General features: G+C 45.7%; 1 protein-coding gene across 1 annotated transcript in view; it reads right to left on the bottom strand.

Annotated features, from left to right (window-relative positions):
- The window catches only part of PRPF18 (pre-mRNA processing factor 18), a 195,898-nt gene that overhangs the window by 695 nt on the left and 169,476 nt on the right, over positions 1-25,727 (bottom strand). The gene's annotated exons all lie outside the window — the stretch shown is intronic.

The following is a 25,727-nucleotide window of genomic DNA, read 5'->3' as shown; positions in this document are numbered from 1 at the left end:
TCATGATGTCTAGCGATTTAGCAAAAGGAACCAAGTGATAGTGATACCTAGATGTGGAAATTCTACAAGTCATTCTCAGACTGGGTAAGGGTGTTCTCTGGCGTAAAGAAGGAGGAATTCTAAATTGGCTAGATTCCGTTTTAGGGAGAATTAACCCATTCAGTTTATGAGTTTTTTCAGGACAAAATGTCATGACTTGTGTTTGATAAGTCTGACTCTTCGGTAAGTTGGGTATCATCAGCTTAGTGGGTGGCAAGTCTTTTTCCAGGAGTATCAGGTTACGGGGTTACATGATTAATGTAAAAAAAGAGGACTATACATTTGAGACATCTCACATTTTAGAGATAGTTTTTTGGAGATCAAATCTCAAGGCGAGAAAGGAAAATAACTATATGGAGGCTCAACATTCTAGACCCATCCTTGTGCCTTGCAATAGATCGTATCAAACACCCTGGTAAGTAAAGTAGCACTAGTATGAAAGCATCACCTTTAGCCCCACTCCTTGTACAATCTAATTTTAAACTTGGAGAGTAGCAGTTCTTGTGCTTAATTTGGAGGCAGACAAAAACTGAAAAGAATTCATAGAAATCATGAGTTCATTGCTGAATGTGTGGGATAAATTAGAATTCAGAATTTTCTGAGATTTTCCTGAGAAATAGAGGTTTGAAGCCAATGGAAATGACTGTAATCCACACTAGTACGGAGGAAATCCTGGTAATTCAGACAGTACAGAGCACCCGACTGGTCACACCTGGCCTGGCCATCATGTGAAGATAAATTCTAAGCACTCCAGTCAGTATTTTGTTCAGTATCAACTCTGCAATTGAGGGGGACCTGTACCTACACTATGGAATCTTGAGTATGACAGCTGATGCATTACTATTATCCTTGAAGACTGGGTCTAATTCTGGGAAACATCCAAAGGGTGTATCTTGATGGAGGTTTGAAAAAAGAATTACTTACTTGCCCGCTGAAGAGCTAGATTGCCCCTTCCCAGGAGGAAATTACCTGCTTCACATTCACCAAAGCCCAGGTACCGGAAGAACATAACGGTACGAGCATTAAAATGCTAATACTGGCCCAGAGATGAAAGGTCACCACAGTCCACTATCCAGCAATAACACCCAAAATAACAACATCTAGCTCCAGGAGAAGCTCCTTTGCAATTAGACATCAAAAAGTTAGAGCATGCCCTATCCCCAACCATACACACGTGCCAGGGTGCCTGTTCTTATCTCGATCACCAAATTTAGAAAGTCCTGAAGAATTTGGACTTCAGCATCTGGCCTGGGCTCCTGCACCACTGTTTGATGAAACTAGCCCAATTCCAGAACTATCTAAATACACTTCCAAGCCCTTACTGTTCGGGAAACATTAACATTTAAAGTGGCACAAGGAGACCCTTATTCTGGCACTTGACTGACTTCTGCACTTTCCAATGGTTCTGGAACCATGGGTGCTCCTGCTATTGGAAAATAGTTTTGTGCAATCAGTAGCTTAGAAGCGAAGAGCCCCCTCTCCCTAACAGGTATCTAAGGGACACAAAGGGTAAACTAGCACCCTAGATAGAATCTCCATAATAGGCCAGTGGTAACTGGACTTGTATTCCAATGACTGGTTATGTTGGTTGCAGTCAGCAATAGGCAGTCACCCTCTTTGGACATCACCGGAGGTCTTCTCACGAACATGATTTTTGGTGATTTTCCTTGTTTTTTTTAATGAAATGCAAAGGAATTGAGCGAAGATTAGCAGTGGGTAGTGGTCTAACAAGTCTAGCTTAATATACTTTTCCGGTTAATGAGGTGTGAGTGTAAGAGAGGACAATTAGATCTAGGATGGTTCCTTCATTAGAGAAGATCATTTTTAATGTTCTGATAAGTTCATTAAAGTTGTCAAGAAATTATACATTGTGACATTTGGGGCGATATTTGTTATGGGCCAAGAGTTTTATTTTCAATAGGTCTGTTGGTACCTAGCAAAAAGTTGAACAAGGGGGAAAGGATGGAAAGTCTGTTTATATAACGTCCAGGTGCTCTTAGGATGACAGCGTGGAAGCCTAATTTTTTGTGACAAATTATACAAAAAAGTAATGGGCGAGATGCTTGCATTAATCTCAACCACAGGTAATTACTTGGCCGCATCTTGTTCCATCTTTTTTTTGCCCACAATGCCACCTCACATTAGACAGCCATATGTAAATCTGCTTTGATCCTGCTCCAATAAGAACAGTCCAGTCTAAACTGCCAAGTCCAGTGTTCTCTGAATCTGAATACAAGCAACCCAAGACTGACCTACATACTGAAGAGCTGTCTGGCCTATGAACATCCCTATTCTAACAAGCCATTGAACAGGGAGGCCACTGAGCTTGTACGAACTATCAGAGTAAGCAAGACCCAGGGATCTTGGCACTTGTTAGTAGCAATGCCCTACACCTTCAGACGAGGTAATACTTATGAATGGAAGTCCTGACTGGAAAAGGGGACCATTTATATCCCCCCACAAACCACACTTCATTTTTCAATTACTCCACCAGTGTTAACACAGTCAAAATGGGCAAACCCAGGCAGTATAAATAACAGACGTCACTTTGCCTAAATATTACCATACTGGGCGATTGGTGGCTTTGGGTGCATGAATGGTGGTGGTCAGTCCATGACTTCTCCAGATACACAAAACTGCTTACTGAATGCCATTAAACAAATGTGTGACATACTAGAGGTTAAGATAGGTACAGTTGCTCCAGATTTGTGGCTTTTCCAGACTCAACTGAAGAAGCTCTCGGGAAGGATGGTGGAAAATGAAAACATCCTTTTCATGCTGCAGCCTACTGTCCTCAATAAGAGAAGTCAAATCTCTGAATTTCAGGACAGTATCTGCTTTCTAGAGTACTGTAGAGAGGATGCAGAGGACTGTTCAAAGAGGAGTGGCACAAGGATAGTGGGCCTCCCAGAGATGGAGGAGGGCCCCCCCACATTGACCCGTTCGGGAAGGATTGTTTTAATAAGGAGGTTGCCCTTAAGAGATTTTTTAACTTCTTTACCGTGGAAGGGGAGCACAGGAGTCGTGTACCTCCACCAGCTCATGGGTCTATTCTGCTATCTGTCATGCCAGACTTCTCAACTACTAGTACCAAAATGTAATGCAACCAGGGGCCAATCACCACTGTCCACTCATGATGGGGAAAGCAGAGTCCTCATTTTCACCTCAACAACAAATTCACAGTACAACATTAACACAGCTCATTCCTAGAAGTTAAACAGAAACTATTACTACCAACCACTTAGATATTTAGATGCAATAGCACTGGGTCCAGAAATGAACACAGAAGCTTCATGAATTAACAAAGAATATTAAGAGTCACACCTATACAGGCTAATGAATCTATATAATGTAAAATACATTGGGAATGGTGCATTGTTTAACATAAACCTTCGCAGAAGGTTCGGTCCTTTCATATATAGATCAAGCCTGTCCCTCAGGGGTGGATGTGCAACTTAACTTCAGGCAGAATGGCAACGGGAAAGAGACAGAGTTTGGTTAGCCTCCTCATTTATTCCTGATTGCAAAATATGGAGTTTGGGAGCCTGGTACATAGGGGGTAAATGTTATGCTTGAGAATGCTAATGTTTTTCTCTTGTAAGTATACTCCTCACATGCTTGGGGCTCTAGTATTTGGATAAGACTGGATGTTCTGTTCGTAGTACATAAAGAACAAGCAGACACAGAAGGCATGGATGCAATAATGGAGGGGGCAACTAGAGACAGACTAGTCTATGTATGTGGGCAAAATGGCTCCCACATCAAATTCCTTGTACTTTATTTTAAGACCCCGGTCTTTGTAATCCAGTAAGTACGTTTTTAACTAAGATTACTTTTCACTTTCAAAAATCGACACTTAGAAATTCTTTCACACATTCCAATGTTAACCTTTAAAGAAAACAATATTGAGGTTAAACAGGTAAGTACTGAACTTACAATCTCAATCTTCGAAGCCAAAAGTCAGCACGGGCCAGGGGTCGGGTAGTACCAAAACTGCACCACCAGCAGCACAGTGAAGACCAAGTACAGAGGTCAAACTCAGAGTTCGACCTAATGCTTTCCAATGGACCCAGGTGGTGCCTGGAGCCACACTGTTTGCAGGGTAAATAAATCTGTTGCTGGGGCCAAGCTTTGGGTGTTAGCAGAAGCACAGCGGGGGCCACGAAGTAGCACCAAACATATACCACCAGCGGCACAGATGGTGCAAGGGGCAAATTCGACATTGGACACCCAATGCATTTTAATGGAGATTCTTCTTTCGGCAAAGAGGCTGTAGGATGGCAACAGAGGTTGCATGAGGAAGACGAAGGACAGCAGAGGTAAGTTGGGTAGCCAGGTCTAGGAGCTTCGGCTGCAGGGGTGACTTGACGTTAGTCTTGTTACCAGAACCGGTCTCGTTCGCGGGATCTTCTGGATTCACACTGCAGGTGCCGTCGTGGAGGGCAGCCGAGGTCAACCAATGCTGAACACTAGGTCAGGATTACCGACTTCACTACACAAATGAGCCGGGCTGTGACGTTGGGTGCAGAGTGTGCTGGGGGCGTGGATCTGGAGTCTTTGGAGTCGGTTTCTTCTGGACAGGTCCACTGTCCGCGGGAGATTGGAGTCTTTATTGAAGTCAATAGTCCTCGCAGGGGTTTTGGAGGTCGCTGTTGCAAGACTGGTTGTAGGGTCTTTGAAGCTTGAGACAGGCCGGCAGGGCAGGCGCTGAGGCAGTTGTGGTATTCTGCTGCAGGGTGTCTCTTCGCTCTTCTTAGGTCCAGTCTGGAGTAGCTACTTCAATACTAAATTTAGGAGGCGTGGAAGGGGAGTAGCAGGTAGGGCCAATGGGCACCCTACCTGGAATGACTACACCCTCTATTATACCACCCTCCTGTGGGAGGGGGCATAGGCCTAGCCCTGATTGGAGTGGTTCCCCCACCTTCAAGATGGCTGGGACTGAAAGTTGTGCTTCACCTTGCTTCCCCCACATTAGGGGTGGGGTTGGCAAAGGTGGGCACACCTCCTAACTTTTTGAATTTTCCCGCTGGTTTTCCCGCTTAAAGTGGGGGTGTAAATCAGGGGCCGCCATCTGCTGCTAGCAGCAGAGTCTGAGGGGGTCGCATTAAAAAGGCGGCAGGCCCTTGAAGCTTCCCTTCTTCGAGCACTGGCCATCCTGGGAGAGGAGGCAGGACACCAATGCACAGGATGTGCATTGTTTCTGGTCCCAAGGAGCCGGGGCTCTCTACCCAGGGGTCCAAAAACAGGTCTGGTGGTAGATGGCTGCCTACAGACGGTCAGAGACCACACCACTGTTGGTAGGGATTCAGGGGGCACCGCTGAGGTGCCCTCTGGGTACATGGTGCAATAAATCCCACACTGGCATCAGTGTGGGTTTATTGAAATGAGTAGTTTGGTACCAAACACTCTTGTGTTCAGTGAAGCCATCATGATGCTGAGGAGCTCGAGTTGTTGTCAACCTCCCAGCCCATGTACTCTCTAAGGCTTCCCTGGCACTTACAAATATTATGAAACAGTGCCCAATATTTTAGGGGCATATCTGCTAAAGCAGATATGCCATCACGTGTGGTATAGTGCACCCTGCCTTAGGGCTGTGAGGCCTGCTAGAGAGGTAACTTACTAGCTGGCAAGGCACACAGGTAGGGTGCCATGTCAACTTTGTCATTTTCTCCCTCACAGAGGCATGCAGGCTGCAAGGGCAGTGGCATGGTCCCAGTGAGGGGATGCCAATGGACCCTGTACAGCTCTCCAGGGTACCCATTTACTACGGGCTTACAGGGGGCAGAAGTAGTAATTGGGAGTTTGTTTTAGGGAAGGAGCACTGGCACAGGGTTCCTGGTTGGCAGGGACCCTATGCACTACATTCGAAAACACATCAAAAACAAGCAAAATGTGGGGGGCTACCCATGCAAAAAAGGCACTTTCGCGCAGAGGGCCTTGTTCCCTATAAGGCGGGGTACTTAATATTAAGAAGAATTACATGTTTCTTTTATGCCTTACATGTCCTGACAGTGGAATCTCGCAAATGTAGCAAAAGCGGCAGTCCCATTGGCTAACATGGGGTTTGGCTAGTCCAACTGCTAAGGTGTAAGTACTGGGATGTCTCAAATTAATTGTTACCTTAAACACAATGTAATGTTGAAGTCAGATTTAAAGTAAATTTTAATATAAAGGAGACTTGAAAAAGTCCTCACTTTCTTGCCCCAAAAGGTTTAGTAGCCGTTTTCGATTCACTGCAGCCATTATCACCCAAGACAGCCTGCCACCCTCCTGCCAAGCGGTGTGAATGGCTCTAAGGAAAGGGGAACAAAAGGCCTGCTAGAGGCAGGAGTGGTAATCTCCTACTGACAGGATGGCCTTCAAAGAGAATACTGCCTCTGATAAGCAAATACAAGTCACAAATAATCATACTTGCTCCTTTGTGTAGGTAGACAGCCTGGCATCTCCTTCTGAGGCTCAGTAAGGTTTTACGTTATGTTGTGTTTTTGCAGGTCTCCTGAAACAGAGTGAGGTCTTGAATATGTGGCGTTCCTGATTAAGGCGTTTCACGCCGAAACGTGCAAAGAAATTGTAGAAATAGAATTACACTATGTCTAGAAAAGAAAATATGAGACGTTAAATAATGTAATTATTTATTGAGATATTGTGAAATTATAAAGACTTGTGATGTCCTGGACATGAGAAATAGTTTATGTATATGTAGGAGTATATGGAAGAATGAATGTGTATGTGTGGTGCATGTTTGAAGACAAGATAATATGTTGTTTTATATAAAACAAAATGTAGGTTTTTATTGAGACCTGTGGTCAAGGCATTCAGGGCGTATTGCCTGATAACTATGTATTAATGTTTTTATATGAAAGATGTCAAATATGAAAAATATTTTTTTGCATAGAAAAATAAAGAATAGAAATGAAGACCGAATTCCTCTCAGCCATACATAAATATATATTTTCTTGAGATGTACTAACAGAATTTGAATTTAAAGGCTGACTGCCATTTTTGTTTCTATTTAAAAGCCTGTTGCTGAACAGATTTTTCAGTGCCATTAAACTGGACACACCTCACTTTACCACCATAACTCTGACCTAGGAAAGAAGGTTCCCAACATTTTGGATCTGTGCAGAGAGATGCACTGTGTGACTGATTAGTGCCAATTCCCCAGGAAGTGATGCAATTGTGGGTAGGGTGCCCCCATGGAATTTTGCCCCATTGGGTAGTGAGTACTTCCAACCTCCAAACTCAAAATAGGCATACAATTAGCACCCCTAGGAGGCTGCAGGCCTCCGATCATTTCTGGACTCGAATAAAACAGGAAGCGGACCGGACCTGCTGAACCTGAGGACCTCAAAGAGAAATTCTGTACCAAGACAGGATTTCATAAAGAGAAGGGATGTTCCTGCTGTTGAACCTGTGGCAAGAGACCCCAAGGGCTAGACCTGCTCCCACTTGTGCCAAGGACCAGTGAGTTAACTCCAAGGTTAGTTGGCTAGCCTCATGTTAAGCTTCAGCAACACAAAAGCTAAAGAAGCTCTGCACCTTTACAGTGGACTAGCTGCCACTGAACTTGCCCTGGACTCTGCTGGTGTAGCCTGTGAGATCAAGTCCTAGTCCCTCAAGAGGTGTCTTTAGGTCCTCGGCCGTTGGAAGGTGGTTGAGTGTACTCTATCTCCCCACAAAACTGCAACTTGAGAGCCTAAAGCAAAAGATAAATGTTTTTTGGCACAGCGTCTGAGGCTTATAGGCTACGGGTACTCATGAGTTCGTAGGGACGAACACCATAAAGAACCAAGGCTGACTGCTTTCACAGCCACCTCAAGTAATAATCCATTGTCTAACATAAGGATAATACCTTATACTTAATAGGAGTTGCTAACATCACCAAACTGATATAGGAGGGATGGGATGGTAGGCAGAAAAATTTGCTCAAGATAAACACTGGGCAGTCTTTGGAAGCCTGGGATTTGTGAAGGACTTCGAGATTGTCAGCTCAGAAAAAGATTTCTTCTAGATATTCGGAGCCAGATTGAGGACTGTGACAATGGCCAGAGTGAGATTCAGTGGATGAACTCCTGCTTCCACCAGAGCACAGATGTCATCTTTCTATAGTGGGGGTGTCAAGACCTAAATGGGGAGTGTGTCCGAAGCCTTCGCCATGACTACATGACAGCATCTGGTTGGACACTGTTCAGAGTCAACAACGTGCAACCTTGAATGGGTAGGAGGCCCGAGAGACAGATGCACAAGAGAATTGCTACTCAAAGGAAGCACCAGAACAGCCAAACGATGACCTGTGACTGATAGTTGTGCTTAACTTATGCATTTCATTAGTAATATTTATTGATTTATGAATCTTTCTATAGCAGCTATATCAAAACGCGTTTCTTTACATGTTGTACATAACGATGGTGGATACGTTTTGCATCAAAGAATGGCTTTGTGGGAGGGAAGAGAGGGGGGATATTTCTTCTAGTAGTACAAGTGTGGCTTGGGTATTACATTGGAATTGTGACAAGGTCCTGGGTGAAGTCTGTTTGTAGCTTTGGTTTCTACAGGACAAAATGCAAATAAAAATTGTATGTAAGTTTTGCACGTGCGGTTTTGGGCCGGAAAAGTCCTCTGCCCGGAGTGCCCAACTCTAATGTTGTCTGGATTCAGAATGTCGATTTTTTTTGTGATAAGGGTACACAGATCATGCGTGTGTTCCAGGACAAAGGAACACCTCAGTACTTAAAAGTGTGCGAAGACCGAGTGTATATACTGAATGCATGTGTACAGCTAGAAAGGTAAAGCTTAGAGATATTGGAACTGAAAGTAAGTGTGCTGAGAGTGTACAGTGAGTGAGTAAATGTGGCGGAAATGGTGCATGGGGTGGAGGACGCTGGGTTCCATTTTGGGAAGCTCATGCCAGCCTGGAGTAGGTATGAGGGGGAGAGGATTCTGTATTGCTGCATTCCTGGGAGCTGGGTGGGGACACACTCCAGAGAAAAGGACAAGGCTCACTTTAAAGTTCAAAAGACTGCTCTTTGATTCAGTGTTAGACCACAAGGAAGGAATGTGTTACTTACCTGTAAATGCAGTTATCCAGTATTGGTATCTTTCATAGATTCACATGCCTGAATCATTCCCCATCGTCGGGATGGGAGTCCCCGGTACATAAATAAAGTAATGTCTCATAGACATATATACATAGTAATGGGCCAGAGGCCTCTCATTAGTAACATATCCATGTCCTTTTGTGAAAAGGGCCTAACTTTGGCGAAGAGCCAATCAGCTATCACCACCCTCTGGAACCTTCCTTGAAGGAGCTGTAGTCCCTCAGATTTTCGTAAACACAGTGCTAAGTAGATGTATTACTGAGAGAACTAAAGTGAGCCCTTCCAGGGGAGGTGGGTGGGTTGCATGTGAATCTATGAAAGATACCAATACTGGATAACTGCAGTTACAGGTAAGTAACGCATTCCTTATCCAGTATTAGGGTATCTTTCATAGATTCACATGCCCGAATCAGAGTAGCAAGCAATGATAAACACATTTCGAATGGTACAATATGAAAGATCACGAGATAATAACATATCAATGTGAAATGCAAAAGGTACCAAAAAGCAATATCAAAGAGAAATGTGTGTGAATACAAGAGGAAGGTGGGATGAAGAGAGAAGGCTCACCTCTAGTGAAATAGATGACGGAGCACAGCTTGTCCAACTGCTGCATCTTTCATGAGTTCTGCATCCAAGCAGTAATGCCTGGTGAACGTATGCAGCGTTTTGCATGTTGCCGCTCTGCAAATGTCTGTAATGGGCACTCCAGCAAAGAGCTCCATGGAAGTCGAGATAGCTCTAGTGGAATGAGCCCGAACGTTAGAATGCAGGGATTGCCCTGCTTGCTGGTGACAGAAGGTAATAGCTGCAGAGACCCACCGAGAAATACTCTGCTTAGTTAATGGAAGACCTTTCCCAGGTCGACTGAAAGCGACGAAGAGTTGGTTAGATTTGCAAAATGTCTTCATTTTGTCAATGTAGAATTTAAGGCAGCGTTTGAAATCGAGGGAGTGGAGAGTCCTCTCTGCTGATGTTTGAGGATTTGGAAAGAAAGAGCGCAAAACTATGGGCTCATTAAGGTGAAAGTCCGATGGGACCTTGGGTATAAATTTAGGATTGGGCCTCAGGATCACTCTGTCGTGTTTGAACTGAAGGAAACGGTCCTGAATTGAGAATGCCTGAAGCTCCCTCACTCGCCTCGTCGAAGTAAGAGCCAGTAGGAGTGCTGTTTTCCAGGAAAGATATTTAAGATCAGCTCTGTGTATCGGCTCAAAATGATGTTTCATAAGCTGAGCAAGAACTGTGTTAAGTTGCCAGGTAGGAGGTAAAGTCTTTACTGGAGGGAATGTTCTGAATTGTTTAGTTTAATTAGTCTACTAGACCAAAGAGAAGGGCCTGGAGAGGATCTTCTGAAACGAGATATTGCTGCCAAGTGAACTTTAATGGAAGCATGTGCAGGGCTCGACAAATCCGAAAAATGGTACTAGTCCTGCTGGTCTAGTACCATGGAAAATCCCCTCGACCTGACTGCAACCCACTTGACCTCCGTCTCTGAAAACGGAGCAAAAGTGACAAGATAACAAGATTTAAATGCATCTTTATTGCTCATTCCCTTTATGAGCAATAAAAATGCCTTTAAATCATGTTATCTTGTCACTTTTGCTCTGTTTTCAAAGACAGAGGACAAAAGTTAGTTTGACTTCCTACTCGCCAGAAAGGGCGAGTAGGACCTAAAAATAGCTCGTCCTCATCCATTCTCCCTCGCAAATGCGAGCGGGCGAGTGGATTTGTCGAGCCCTGATGTGCAAGACCTGAGTTTGCCAGATGAAGAAGATAAGGCAATATTTGTTCTGCAGAAGAGGAGAGAGGGTGTATCTTTTTAGATTTGCACCAGAAGCAGAACCTCTTCCATTTCAGGGAATATGTTTTGTTGGTACTGTCAGCCCGAGCTAGAACAGCCCTACAATCCGGTGGGATGTCTAGGCCATGGAATTCTCTGAACTCAGTTGCCAAGCCGATAATTTGAGTGATGCTGGATCCGGATTTTGGACTTGCTGCTGGTTCATCGTGAGGAGAGAGGGAAACAGCCTCAACGGGATCGGTGGTTCCAGTGACAGGAGATAAAGCTCTGTGAACCAGTGCTGGTGCGGCCATGCTGGAGCTATCAAGATAAGAGTGCAATGTTCCGCCTTCAACTTCCTGAGGACCCTGGGAATCAGGAGAAATGGAGGAAATGCGTACGCAAAGACCATGCGATCGAAAAGGCATTCCCTAGAGACCCCTTCTGGGGACGCCAGCTTGCGTAGAGTTGGCATTTGGCGTTCTGTTTTGTTGCGAAAAGGTCCAGGTGAGGAGTGCCCCATTCGGAGAAAATGCGATTGAGAATCTGCTGATCCAGCTCCCACTCGTGGAAACCTGTTCGCTGTCTGCTCAGTGAGTATGCAAGGACATTGTCCATTCCTGGGACGTACTCTGCACGAAGGGAAATGTTGTGAAGAAGCAACCAGTTTCCGATTTTCTGCGATTCGTGAGAACGTCAGGTAACGGGTCCCTTCCTGTTTGTTTAGATAGTGCATTGTCGTGGTATTGTCTGCCCGCACAAGCACTAGGGAATTTTTGATCCGTGGGAGGAAAGCCAGAAGGGCTAGGTAGACAGCTCGCAGCTCGAGGAGATTTATGTGAAGCTTCCGCTCGGAATGGGACCACCGTCCGCTTATCTGGAGCTCCTGGAGGAACGCTCCCCAACCTTCCAGGGACGCATCTGTTGTAATGATATGCGGAGAAGCTGGAAGCAAGAAAGGCCAGCCTAGCAAGAGGTTTTGAGGGTGAATCCACCACTGTAGAGCTTTCACCATGTGAGAGGTAATGCAGATGACATCGTCGAACGATCCTGTACACTGGAGCCATTGAGCTGACAGCGCTTCTTGTAGAGGGCGCATGTGAAGGCGACAGTGCGGAACTAACAGGATGCAGGGAGACATCATCCCAAGCAGAGATTTGAAAAGGCGTACTGTGAGGGACTTTTTTGGATTGTATGCGAATTGCCAAAGAAATTAGTTTGTTTTGCCGCTCCTGTGATGGAAAAGCTTTTCTCTGGGTTGTGTAGAGGTTAGCGCCCAGGAAAGTTATACGCTGGGAAGGTTGAAGGACAGACTGATTGAGAGGGACCCCTAAGCGGTTGAAAAGCTGAAGACAGGCGTTGGAGGACGTGGTCATGCCTGCTAGAGAAGGAGCCTTGACAAGCCAGTCGTCCAAGTACGGGAAGACTTGGTGATGTCGTTGCCGGAGATATGCAGCCACTGGAGACAGGCATTTCAAAAAGATGCGCGGCGCTGATTTTAGGCCGAAAGGCAGGACCCGAAATTGGTAGTGTCTGCCCGCCACAGCGAACCAGAGGAACTTTATGTGATTCCGGAGGATTGGGATGTGAAAATAGGCATCCTGAAGGTCTAAAGACACCATGTAGTTTGCGTTGAGAAGTTGTAGCACCTCTTGAATAGAAACCATGCAAAACAACTGTTTCTTTAGATATTTGTTGAGACTGCTCAAGTCCAGTATAGGTCTCCATTTCTTCTCCTTTTTTCAGACCAGGAAAAAACGGGAGTAGAACCCCTTGCCCCATTGACCAGGAGGAACTCTTTCTATAGCTCCCTTCCGGAGCATTAGTGAGAGCTCCAACAGCGTAAGATGTAAATTCTTGTGGAGCATTGGACGAGGAGGGGTCAGGGGAGGAAATTCTATGAACTCCAGTGAGTGTCCAAACTGAACTAGTTGCAGGACCCATCGATCTGTAGTTATCTTTTTCCGATTGTGTAGGAAATGAGAAATTCTTCCTCCAATCCTGGATGGTGGAAAGGAAGTGGAGACCTGTGGCAGAGAGAGGTCATTGTCGTCGAGCTACATCCTTTTGCCTACCTCCTTTCCCTCGAAAGGAGGTCTTCGTGTAAGAAGACCGCTGTTGTTGTTGGCGCTGCTGGTATTGCGGTCGATATTGATGATTGGAAGAGTAAGAGGAACGGTAGTGTTGATAACATCCTCTCGTAGAAGATTGTCCTCTCTTTCTTGAGCCACGAAAAGGAGGTGTTTTGAACTGAAGGGTACCCAAAGCCCTAGCTGTATCAGTATCCTTTTTAATGCCCTGAAGAGCATCATCAATGTGTGTGCCGAAGAGAAGCTGGCCATCATAAGGCATGTCAAGGACTTTAGTTTGTATCTCCGGACGGAATGCTGTTGCTTTCAGCCAACCCTGGCGTCTTAACACCGCAGCCCCGCCAGTTGGCAAAAACCAGTAGATGTGATATCCATCGCACAATCGATGATCTCAGAGGCTGAGCATTCGCCTTCTAGTAGGATCTTTTTTGCCTCTTCTTTTGCCTCCTCCGGCAAGGATCTAAGATATGGGGCAATGTCTGCCCACATTTGTCGGTTATAACGTCCTAACAGTGCCAAAGAGTTGGCAGCGCGCACTGTAAACGCGGACATAGATGAGAAACGTTTCCCAATATTATCGAGCCGTCTCCAGTCTTTATCTGGAGGGGCAGTTAGCGTTGCAGAAGGATTTTTAGATTTCGGTTGAGCGGCCTGTGTGATAACAGAGTCAGGTTTGGGGTGGCCGGTAAGGCAAGCTGGAGTGGTGTCAGGGGCCCTATATTTCTTGTCCAGCCTAGGCAGCACCAGGGGTAAAGAAGAAGGGTTTTGCATAATCTTAACACCCTTGTCCCAAATGTAGTAGATGATAGGTATAGACATGACGGACTTCTTGAACGGTTCCTTAAAGTCATAAAGGAAACAGTCTTGTTGGTGAGAAGGCATAGGTATTTGGAAACGCTGAGCGGCTCTCTCAAGGATATTGTGGAAGCCCCAGATATCCTCAGGGGGTGAATCAGCCTGAGTAGGCACAGGGGATGCCGGACAGGGAATTACATAATCGTCCCATTCATCGTGTGTTGATTGAGAATTTTGAAGTTCCCCTTCTTCATGTTGTTCCTCCTCATTATCATCATCCGAGGAAGGTGGAGGTTGTGAAGTGGAAGGGCCAGGCTGTATTACCAGAGGTCTAGGTGGTGGAGAGACCACTGGAGGAGGTGGAGGTGTAACCGAAGATGGAAACCTTTGTTTGTAATCAGAAATTAGGATTTGGAGGTCAGAAAGCAGAGTTGCTGGCAGGCAAACCATAGGAGGTTGAGGGGGATGGTACTCCTCATGGTAATCCACCTGGTCCTCCTGCTCATGTTCATCATAGTCCGAGCTTTTTCGTGATATTTGACATGAAGTTCAGATGGGCTGGTAGCAGTCCTGAACATACTGCCGTCATCAGAGTGTTCCTCCTCCAGGAGGTGGGCAGGTGGTAAAGGCTGGACTCTGCTGGGAGAAGTCAAGGCCGGTGTCAGCGTGCGTTTCGTAGTTTTAAGATGTATGTACGCTCTTTGCAAGGTAGGTTCAGCTGTCGTCGACGAGCTCGTCGACGGTGGGATGCCGACGGGTGTCACAGGTGTTATAGTCGACGATGCCGTCGTTGACGGAGTCGACGGTTGTGGCGTCGACGGTGGTATCGTCGATGATGGTCGCGTCGACGATTTTGTCGGCTGTGTTTTCGTCGTTGACTAAGTAGATGTCGACGAGGTAGTCTTCGTCGACGGCGATCGTATGGATGTTGACGGTTTTGACATCAACTAAGATTTCTTTATTTTAATCGTCGACGAGATAGACCTACCGGCCACCGACGACGAAGTGGTCGACGTGGATAATGCAGAAGATGCCACAGTAGTAGATATGGTAGTCGTCGACGAGGTAACAGACAGAGTCGACGAGGTGGAAACCGGTTTCTTGAAGGTTGGAACAGTCTCCTGAGGAGAAACCTTTGCCAGTAAAACCTTGGAATGCGCCACTGAAGGCTTTTTATGAGTCTTCTTTTGAGGTGGCTGCGATGAAGGACCTGGAGAGGCCATCCTAGGTCTCTTTTGAGAGGAATGTGAAGTCTTGAAGGAACATTCACTCTCTTCAGAAGATAGTGGTTGGTCTTTATCCTTTAGCCTCTGCAGCCAAATTAAGAGGCGTCCCTCCCTGTCCTTGAGGGTCTTTGTAGAAAAGGTACAACATACCTTACAGTATGGCAATAGAGACAGTCCTTGTGCTGGTCATCTACATGAAGTTTCTTTTTACCACATGAAGCACAGGACCTAAAAAGTCCTTTTAAGGAGTATCAGCCATGGGTAACCTGAAATCTCCACACAGATGAAGAGATTTTGAAGAAAAAAGTACTGGAAATCCAGAAACTAAGGAAAGCTGAGCAGAGCTCAGTGGAGACTCCCTTAGCACGAAGAGCGGTAGAAAATCTGAGGGACTAGAGCTCCTTCCAGGAAGGTTCCAGAGGGTGGTGATAGCTGATTGGCTCTTCGCCAAAGTTTGGTCCTTTTCACAAAAGAACATGGATATGTTACTAATGAGAGGCCTCTGGGCCATTACTATGTATATATGTCTATGAGACATTACTTTATTTATATACTGGGGACTCCCATCCAGACGACGGGAAATGATTCAGGCATGTGAATCTATGAAAGATACCCTAATACTGGATAAGGGGCTGGACACATTCAAGAAGAGAGAAGGGACTGATAAGAAAATCATAAAGAGTAGGGCTTCACAATTTATGGAGGTGACCAATCCGCTTCGGAGTCGTCCCTGCTGTGGCAGACCTCTTTCATGGATGAAAAGGAGAAGTGCCCACTTCAAAAGAAGCAGGACCCAAGCATAAAACTTCAAAGAGTCAGGCCCTAAATAACATTTGGTGTCTGGTAAATGATCAGAAGGGAGGCCCAAAAAGGAATATGCTACTTACCAGTATGCATCTGTTCTTGGCATAGAGGGCTGCAGAGTGGTACATTATGAATAGATCGCCATCTGGTGTTGGGCTCGGATGATTGCACTTTGTTTTTCTCTTGGAGAGTCTTTTGTATCTTGGTGACTCCTCCCTTGGTTGGTAGTGCGCATGGGCATCGGCTCCATCCTTAGATTGTTTTGCCATAGTAGGGTTAGATGGAGTAATATAGTAGAATATAGATCAGAGTGCCCATGTAAGTGTATCTAAATAAGATAATGTTGGAACAGACACAGGTTTCCGGGGAGGCTGGGAGGGCATGTACCACTCTACAGCCCTCTATGCCAAGAACAGATGCATACTGGTAAGTAGCATATTCCGTTCGAGGCATATGGGCTGCAGATGGTACATTATGAATAGACTATACAGCAGTTCTCTCCCTAGCGGTGGTCACCCGTGTCTGTTGCAACTGTCTGAAACAATGTTTTTAATACTGCTTGTCCCACTCTAGCTTGTTGTGTTGTGTGCACATCTACACAATAGTGTTTTGTGAAGGTGTGCGGTGTAACCCAGGTAGCTGCTTTGCATATGTCATCTAGTGGAATGTTTCCCAAAAATGCCATAGATGCTCCTAGTTTACGTGTAGAGTGAGCTCTAGGAGGAACAGTTAATGTTCTCTTTGCCTTTAAGTAACATATTTGAATGCATTTTACAATCCATCTGGCAATGCCCGCTTTGGAGATGGGATTGCCTTTATGTGTAGGAGAAAACGCAACAAATAGCTGTTTTGTCTTTCTGAAAGTTTGTGTTCTTTCTATATAGTACAATATGGCCCTTCTAACATCCAATGTATGTAGGGCTCTTTCTGCTACTGTTTGTGGTTTCGGAAAGAAAACCGGTAATTCCACTGACTGATTGATGTGGAATGTTGAAATAACCTTCGGTAAGAATTTTGGGTTTGTTCCAAGAACCACTTTATTTTGGTGTAGCTGCATAAATGGTTCTTGAATCGTAAAAGCCTGCAGTTCACTTACTCTTCTAAGTGACGTGATAGCTATGAGGAAGGCCACCTTCCATGTGAGGAATTGTATTTCACACCTATGCATAGGTTCAAAGGGTGGCCCCATTAGTCTGGTAAGCACTATGTTGAGATTCCAGACTGGGGAAGGTGGTCTTCTTGGTGGAATGACTCTTTTGAGTCCTTCCATGAAAGCTTTAATTGCTGGTACTTTAAACAGTGAAAGATGTTGTCTGTTTTGTAGGTACGCCGCTATGGCTGCGAGATGAACTCTGATAGAGGTATATGCTAGGTTACATTGCTGTAAGTGTAGTAAATAGCAAATGATTTGTTTAGTGGATGCGTCCAGAGGGTTGATGTGCTTACTGTTACAGTGTATAGCAAACCTCTTCCATTTTGCTGCATAGCATGCTCTGGTGGTAGGACGTCTTGCTTGTTTAATGATTTCCATGCATTCTGGTGGTAAATCTAAATACCCAAACTCTATGACTTCAGGAGCCAGATCGCTAGGTTCAGTTGTTTGGGATCTGGGTGCATTATTTCTCCATGGTTCTGTGTAAGATGCATGGGTAATAATCTTAGCTTTTGATGTGGTACTTGTGAGAGTTGTAGCAGCGTGGTGAACCACGGCTGTCTTGCCCACGTGGGTGCCACTAGTATCATTGTCATTGAGTGTTGCTGCAGTTTCCGAACCAGTAATGGAATTAGTGGTAGAGGAGGGAATGCGTAAGCAAATTTGTTGGACCAATTTATCCACAGTGCATTGCCCTGGGACCGGTGGTGTGGGTACCTGGATGCGAAGTTTTTGCATTTTGCGTTCTGATGATTGGCAAACAGATCTATCTCTGGTTGCCCCCATTTTTGGAAGAATGGCTGCAGTATTTGGTCGTGCAGCTCCCATTCGTGTACTTGTTCTGACTGTCTGCTTAGAATGTCTGCTATCTGATTTTGAACTCCTGGTAGGTGTTCCGCTAACAGGTAGATCTTTTGAGGAATGGTCCATCTCCATATGTCCTGTGCTAGTCTGGACAGTTGGAGAGAGTGTGTCCCCCCCTGTTTTTGAATATAATACATTGCAGTCATGTTGTCTGTTCTGATCAGGACTGCTTTGCTTGTTATTTGCATTTGGAAAGCTTTTAGTGCTAGAAATATTGCTAATAGTTCTAGGTAGTTGATGTGCAGTTTCTTTTGCTGCACACTCCACTTCCCCTGCACTGTGTACCTGTCCATGTGCGCTCCCCATCCGGAGAGCGATGCGTCCGCTGTTATTATCACTTGTGGAATTGGCTCTAGGAACGACCGTCCCTTGGAAATGTTTTCTGTGTTCCACCACTTCAGAGAGCGATACGTCCGGTCGTTTACCAACACCAGATCTGTAATCTGACCTTGAGCCTGATTCCACTGTGTCGCTAGACACTCTTGTAGTGGGCGCATTTGTAGTCTGGCATGTGGTATTAGCAGTATGCAGGAGGACATCATGCCTAATAGTTGCATAAACACTCGTGCTGGTAGTGAGTGTTGTGGTTGAAATCTTTGTATTAACCCGACCATTGTCTGTACTCTGATTGGGTTGGGGTATGCTATTGCCTTTTCTGTGTCTACTGTAGCCCCCAGGTATTGCTGAATCTGGTTTGGTTGGAGGTGTGATTTTTTGTAGTTCACCGTGAACCCTAGGTGGTGCAACAATTGAATTGTCTTCTGTGTGTTGTGAAGACATTCTTCTTTTGACCTGGCCTTTATTAGCCAGTCGTCCAAGTATGGGAAGACATGTATTTGTTGTCTTCTTAGGTGTGCTGCCGCCACAGCTAGGCATTTTGTGAAAACTCTTGGTGCTGTTGTGACACCGAAGGGAAGGACTTTGAACTGATAGTGTTGTCCTTCTAACACAAACCTTAGGTATTTCCTGTGGGCTTTGTGAATTGGGATATGAAAGTAAGCGTCTTTTAGATCCAGTGTAGAAAGAAAGTCCCTTGTTGGAGCGTGACCATGTGGAAATGCTCCGAATTTATGTAAGCATTGAGAGGTCTGAGGTCTAATATTGGTCTTAGGGACCCGTCCTTTTTGGGGATCAGGAAGTATAGAGAGTATACTCCTGTTCCTTGTTGATCCTTTGGAACCTCCTCTATTGCATGCTTTTGTAGAAGTGCTAGAACTTCTTCTCTTAACAATGTCAGATGATCTTGACTCATTGGACGCTGTTTGGGGGGGATGTTTGGTGGGGTAGCTGTGAGTTCTAGGCAATAACCATGTTGGATAATTTGTCTCACCCACTTGTCTGATGTGATGTTCTCCCAGACAGGTAGGAACTGTGATAGACGTCCCCCGACCGGTGTTATGTGGTCTGGGGGGAGTTCTATGAAGTCACTGTTTTGGTGTTGAGGCGTTGCGGTTGTTATTATTTCCGCGGCCTCTACCCTTATTGTTGTTACCTCTGTAACTGCCTCTTGAATTACCTCTGGGTGATGTTGGTGTGAAAGAGGTGGATTGCTGATTCGTTCCTGTATTCTTTGAGCCCCCTCTATAGGTGGATCTACGAAAGGAACCTCTGTGTGTTGGCTGTTGCAATGCTCCCATTGACTTAGCCGTTTCTGTATCTTTCTTCATTTTTTCTAAGGTCTCGTCTGTGCTTGAGCCAAACAGTGTTTTCTGATCAAATGGTTTGTTCAGTAGGGCTGTTTGTACTTCTTGTTTGAATCCTGAGATTCTAAGCCATGCATGCCTTCTTAGCATGACACTGGTGTTAATAGATCTTGCTGCAGTGTCTGCTGCATCTAATGCACACTTAATGGAAGTATTGGTTATTATTTTACCTTCCTGTATTAATTGATCTGCCTTCTTCTGATGTTCTTTTGGGAGATGTGTGAGAAGTTTTTCTAACTCATCATAATGTGCCCTGTCGTAACGTGCGAGTAGTGCTTGTGTATTGGATATACGCCAACTATTCGCTGCCTGTGATGCTACTCTTTTGCCTGATGCATCTATTAACTTTGATTCTTTATCTGGTGGAGGAGCCTCTCCTGTAGATAATGAATTTGCTCTTTTACGAGCGTTTGAGACCACCAGCGAGTCTAGAGGTACATGCCCTTTAATAAATATTGGGTCCTTTGGAGCCGCTTTGTATTTTTTATCAATTCTTGGGTTTAACACCCTGGCTCTCACTGGGTTTTCGAATATTTCCTCTGTGTGACTAAGAAGACCCTTCAACATAGGAAGAGTACCTGATGTTCTCTGTGCATTAGGTAGAGTCTCTAACAAGAAATCCTCTATTTGAGGTTCTGTATGCATATCTAGTTTGTGATATTTTGCTGCCCTATTAATGAGCTGCACAAAACCTGTGTTATCATCAGGTGGTGAAGGCTTTGAGGGATATAGCTCTGGGTCGTTGTCCTCATCTGACCCTACATCATAATTTTCCCATGGGTCCTCCTCATCTGGGATAGTTTCGTCATCCTCTTGAGGTTCTCCCTCCCCTAGATCACTGTCTACATCTGACTGAGGTGTAGCTGGTCTTGGTGTGGAGGGTGTAGGAATATTTGGCCTATTGTGGGGAATAGGAGAAGAGGGTGTGACTCTAGGTTGAGGAGAAGCAGGAGGAGTTATATTTGTCCCCATTGTTCTCTTTTTTGAAGGAAGAGGTTTATCTTCTGACTGTTCACTCTTTCTCTTCTTCATGACCACTTTCCCAGTTTGTGGATCAATAAACAAGATCTTTTGTTTGGGATCTGTCTGTTGCTCCTGAATCGGTACCGAAGATCCTGGTTCCGAGAGCTGTTTTTGTTTTCGATCGTCAGATCTTGTTGTTTTCGACACCGAATGTCTGCTCGATTCCGACTTTCTGGGTATCGAGTGTCTTTTGGGCGATAAATCATATTTATGTTTCGACATGGAATGTTTCGATACCGAGCTTTCCCTTGTTTGTTGCCTCCGTGCCGAAGTCGATGTCGCCCTTTTCTCGGATCCGACATGGTGGGAATCCGAGTGTTTCGGTTTCAGTTTCGTTGCCGGGCCCGAGGGCGGGGCGTCGGAAACTTTTTTCTGCGGTTTGACCGGGCCCGAGGGCGGGGTCGTTACCGCACCTGGTCGGTTTTTCGGTAAGGGGACGTCGTCACTCACGGTTTGTTGCTCGATGAGTTCTTCGACTTACGACTGGTCCCCTTCCGACCCCGACTGGTCCTCTTCTTCCTCGATTTGCTCGTCTCCGAACAGCTCCGGGATCGCCTCCGCCTGCATTCTGGAAACCTCGTGTCTTCGAGCTCGACGATTTCTAATCGTTAGCTTGGAGGAGAATGCTGCACAGGCTTCGCAGTCCCTGGATTCGTGTTCAGGCGATAGACAGAGGTTGCACACCTCGTGTAGGTCCTTGTGTGGGAACTTAGCACCACACGTTGGACATTTTTTGAATGGAGTCCTTTCCATGGACTCCGGGCTTGACTGCGTCGAGAAAGGCCTCCTGTTCTTCGACGTAGATCCAAGTTTTTCTCTTCCATTTTGAATTTGCAACGCGTCGGAATGGAAATGAACGCGTTCGATAACAATACCGTCGAATTGGAAAGGGAATACGCGCCGATAAATCACTTTCTTCTGAAGTTGATCTGGAGCGTCTCGATCCTCATCCGAACCCGATGGCGGAAAAAAACAATCTAAGGATGGAGCCGATGCCCATGCGCACTACCAACCAAGGGAGGAGTCACCAAGATACAAAAGACTCTCCAAGAGAAAAACAAAGTGCAATCATCCGAGCCCAACACCAGATGGCGATCTATTCATAATGTACCATCTGCAGCCCATATGCCTCGAACATATTTTATCTTCCAGCAAGCAGATGGGCTGTGTGAGGTGGGAAAGCTCTGCAAGACTTCTGTCTGTGACGAGGACTGGGGGCCATGTCCTGCAGCCTGGACTGCCAGCACCTGCCTGCTTGCCGAGACCAGTGGGCCCTGTGAGGAAGAGGAAGGCGTTGGAAGGAGTGAGGTTCAGTGGGGAGCCCTACCCTGAGGGCTCCCTGCGAAAGGTGCGGTAATGCGTCTAGGCACACATCCGGTCATAGCCCGTGTGCCAGGCTGTTTCTGGCGAGCCCCATATGCCATGAGAGGGCTGACGTAGGCTGTACCAAGCCTACACAGTCTTGTTGCGGTGATCTAGTCTGCCACAAGGTGCTACTGGTGAACTTAACTGGACCGGAGTGTGAGACTTTTCTCCGCCATGTTTAAGGTGATTGTTCGAAGAATTTGAGCGAGATATAATGAGCAGCACAGCAACCCTGTATGCCAGAAGGGGTTGCCGGTATCACGGTGACCCTCTGTTTGGGTCGTAGCCCAGATGAGAGGATTAATACTGTGACCAGTGGGTCTAACCCACCAACTGCAATTGACTATTTCCCATAGGATTGCAGGACGATGCTGAGGATGCCCCACCGTCGCCAGTGCTCCAGTCGGGAGACTGAGAACTCACCCCCCCTACCCCGCACCCCCTCAACTCTGTTAGGGGAAGAGCAACTAACCTTTTGTGTTGGCAGAGCTGGAGCACCTCTGAGCACCAGAAACAGTCCGGCACGACTTCTAGACAGGAACACCCTGCGCCGATCGCAAGCTGCCCGACTTCTCCTGTTTAGGATCCTGACTTAGGAGCGCCCAAGGAGAGGGCACTCGTTGCACTGATGAACACTGCCGGAGTGGGTAAGACTGAAACCGGGTCCTTAGGGCCCTGTGGGATTTAGTTCTGAAGGCGTTGCGGTTCACCAGACACTTATGATTGAAATTCTGAAAAATCGAAACAGGAACTCTTGAGTATGGCCTCATAGCAGCCACCAGTGAGTGGGGGATAACCCGGAACATGTTACATGAAGGAGTTTAGGACAGGGATTTGCCCGACAACTATAAAGCCCCACCCTTGAGAAGGATTGTGTTGTTGCTTCTGAATGTCTTATTTCTTTGCATGTGTAGAGCTGGAAATAAAATACCTTTTTCTTATAAAAGTTACTATTTGACTAGACATTGATTAAATGTTCGTACTGTTTGCATTTTGAGATAGGAGTATTGTTCATTGACCTGTATATACATCCACCCACCCCCAAAGGGATCCTTGACTGCTTGACCACAGCTACCACTGAGAGACAAGTGCAGAAGGGGTACTTGGCCCAGTTGCTCAGGATCCATAGTAGGACAGGCCCTGGGACAGCAGGACTAAAAGGCTGCACCCATCATAGTAGGCCCCTGTACCACCTAGTAGCCCCGTGGCCCTGTGAAAAGGGTTCTGACACCAGGTGTGTGGAGGTGGGAGAGATTTGTAAATACTCGACTGCCATATTCTAGGGCAGTCAATGAGATGAGTTATAGTATGTTTTATATGGTGATTTTGTTAAGAAGTACTCATGACACCATTTGAAACTTGAGTCTTCCTTATTCCACCAACATGTAGCACACAGCCCAGCCCATAGAGTTTTGCTGTTATCTCGGAAGGCTCCTGGCATTATAGAGATTATTTGTGTGCCATGGTTCCACGGTCAGCAGTTTATAACACATCTCCCTTTTAACGGAATTTAACAGAAGGAAAATGCTACTTACCAGTATGCATCAGTTCTTGGCATGTAGAGCTGCAGAGTTACACACTATGCATAGATGGCCACCTAGTGTTGGGCCTGGATGTTTGCAGTTTGTTTTGTTGTAGAAAAATCTTTGGGAGTCACGGGATAGGTGACTCCTCCTTAGGATGATACTGCGAATGTGCATCGGCTCCATCCCCAGATTGTTTTTTGCCATTAGGGAAGTGATGGAGCTGTACAAGAGGTAGTGATGTCCATGTGATTTGTATCTAATTAAGTTAATACTGGAACAGATAAAGGCAGCCGGGGAGGCAGGTGGGCGTGTGTAACTCTGCAGCTCTACATGCCAAGAACAGATGCATACTGGTAAGTAGCATTTTCCGTTCGAGGCATATGAGCTGCAGATTACACACTATGCATAGATTGTATAGGAGTACCCACACCTACCCGTATCTGTTGCATTTATTTGAAACAATGTTTTTTGTACAGCCTGGCCCACAGTGGCTTGCTGTTTAGTTTGCACATCTACACAATAATGCTTTGTGAATGTGTGCGGTGTAAGCCATGTAGCTGCTCTGCATATGTCATCTTAGGGGATGTTCCCTAAAAATGTCAATGAAGCCCTTATCTTTCTTGTTGAGTGGGCTTTTGGAGGAATTGTTAACATGCGTTTTTTGCTTTTTGGTAACAAATTTGTATGCATTTAACAATCCATCTGGCGATTCCTGATTTTGATATAGGGTTGCCTTTATGTGGCGGTGAAAAAGACACAAAAAGTTGTTTTGCTTTACGAAATGATTGTGTCCTTTCGATATAGTACAGCAGTGCTCTTTTGACGTCTAAGGTGTGTAGAGCTCTTTCTGCGACTGTTTGAGGCTGCGAGAAGAATACGGGCAGCTCAACAGATTGATTTAGGAATTGAAATTCACATTTACGTAATGGTTCAAAAGGAGGACCCATTAACCTTGTAAGAACAATGTTCAGGTTCCACACTGGTGCTGGTGGCGTTCTGGGGGGAATAATTCTTTTGAGTCATTCCATGTAAGCGTTAATAGCTGGTACTCTAAAAAGAGACCGATGTCTATTTTGTAAGTGTGCAGCAATGGCAGCCAGGTGTAGCCTGATAGACGTATAGGCTAGGTTACACTTTTGAAGGTGTAATAGATATCCTATGATGTGTTGGATAGACACGTCTAGGGGATCTATTGGGTTGTTTTGGCAGTATATGACAAAGCGTTTCCATTTAGCAGCATAACATGCTCTGGGAGTGGGACGTCTAGCTTCTTTAATGATGTTCATGCATTCTGGAGGAAGGTTGAGGTAACCAAACTCTATGACTTCAGGAGCCAGATCGCTAGGTTGAGCTGAGCTGGGTCCGGGTGTCTGATCTCTCCATGGCTCTGTGTTAATAGGCGTGGAGATAGATTTATTCTTTGATGTGGTACTACAGACATTTGCAGCCGCGTGGTGTACCACGGTTGTCTGGCCCAAGTTGGAGCGACTAGAATGAGCGTCAGGGAATATTGTTTGTGCACCACTAACGGAATTAGTGGGAGGGGAGGAAAAGCGTACGCAAATAGCTTTGACCAGTTCATCCATATCGCGTTGCCTTTGGACAATGGGTGTGGGTATCTGGCGTTAAAGTTTGGGCATTTTGCGTTTTCGTGGGTGGCAAAGAGGTCTATCTAGGTTGTCCCCACATTTGGAAGAAAGGATGAAGAACTTGCGGATGAAGTTCACACTCGTGGATCTGCTGTGTTTGTCGACTTAGCAGATCTGCAATGGTGTTTTGTACTCCTGGGACGTGTTGGGTTAAGAGGAAGATCTTTAGCGGTATAGCCCATCTCCATATCTGCTGTGAGAGCTGCAGAGTGTGTGTTCCCCCTTTTTTGTTTATGTAGTACATAGCTGTCATATTGTCTGTGCGGACTAAGACAGCCTTGCCTGACACTTGAGTTTGAAATGCTTTTAGAGCTAGAAACACAGCTAGCAACTCCAAATGATTGATGTGGAGTAACTTTTGCTGCAGTGTCCACCTGCCTTGCATGGTGGGATGCAGTAGATGGGCTCCCCAGCTGGAGAGCGATGCGTCCACTGTCATGACTATTTGAAGAACTGGCTCTAGAAACGGTTGTCCTTTGGAAAGGTTTTTGGTGTTCCACCATTCCAGAGAACAATGAGTCCGACCGTCTACCAACACTAGGTCTGTTAATTGACCTTGAGCCTGGTTCCATTGGCATGCTAGGCACTCTTGAAGTGGACGCTTTTGCA

The sequence above is a fragment of the Lissotriton vulgaris genome, chromosome 1_1 (assembly GCF_964263255.1).
Source record: "Lissotriton vulgaris chromosome 1_1, aLisVul1.2, whole genome shotgun sequence".
In the NCBI taxonomy this organism is placed as follows: domain Eukaryota; kingdom Metazoa; phylum Chordata; class Amphibia; order Caudata; family Salamandridae; genus Lissotriton; species Lissotriton vulgaris.
The sequence above is the reverse complement of the archived record's forward strand: the minus strand, read 5'-3'. Positions and strand labels throughout refer to the sequence as shown.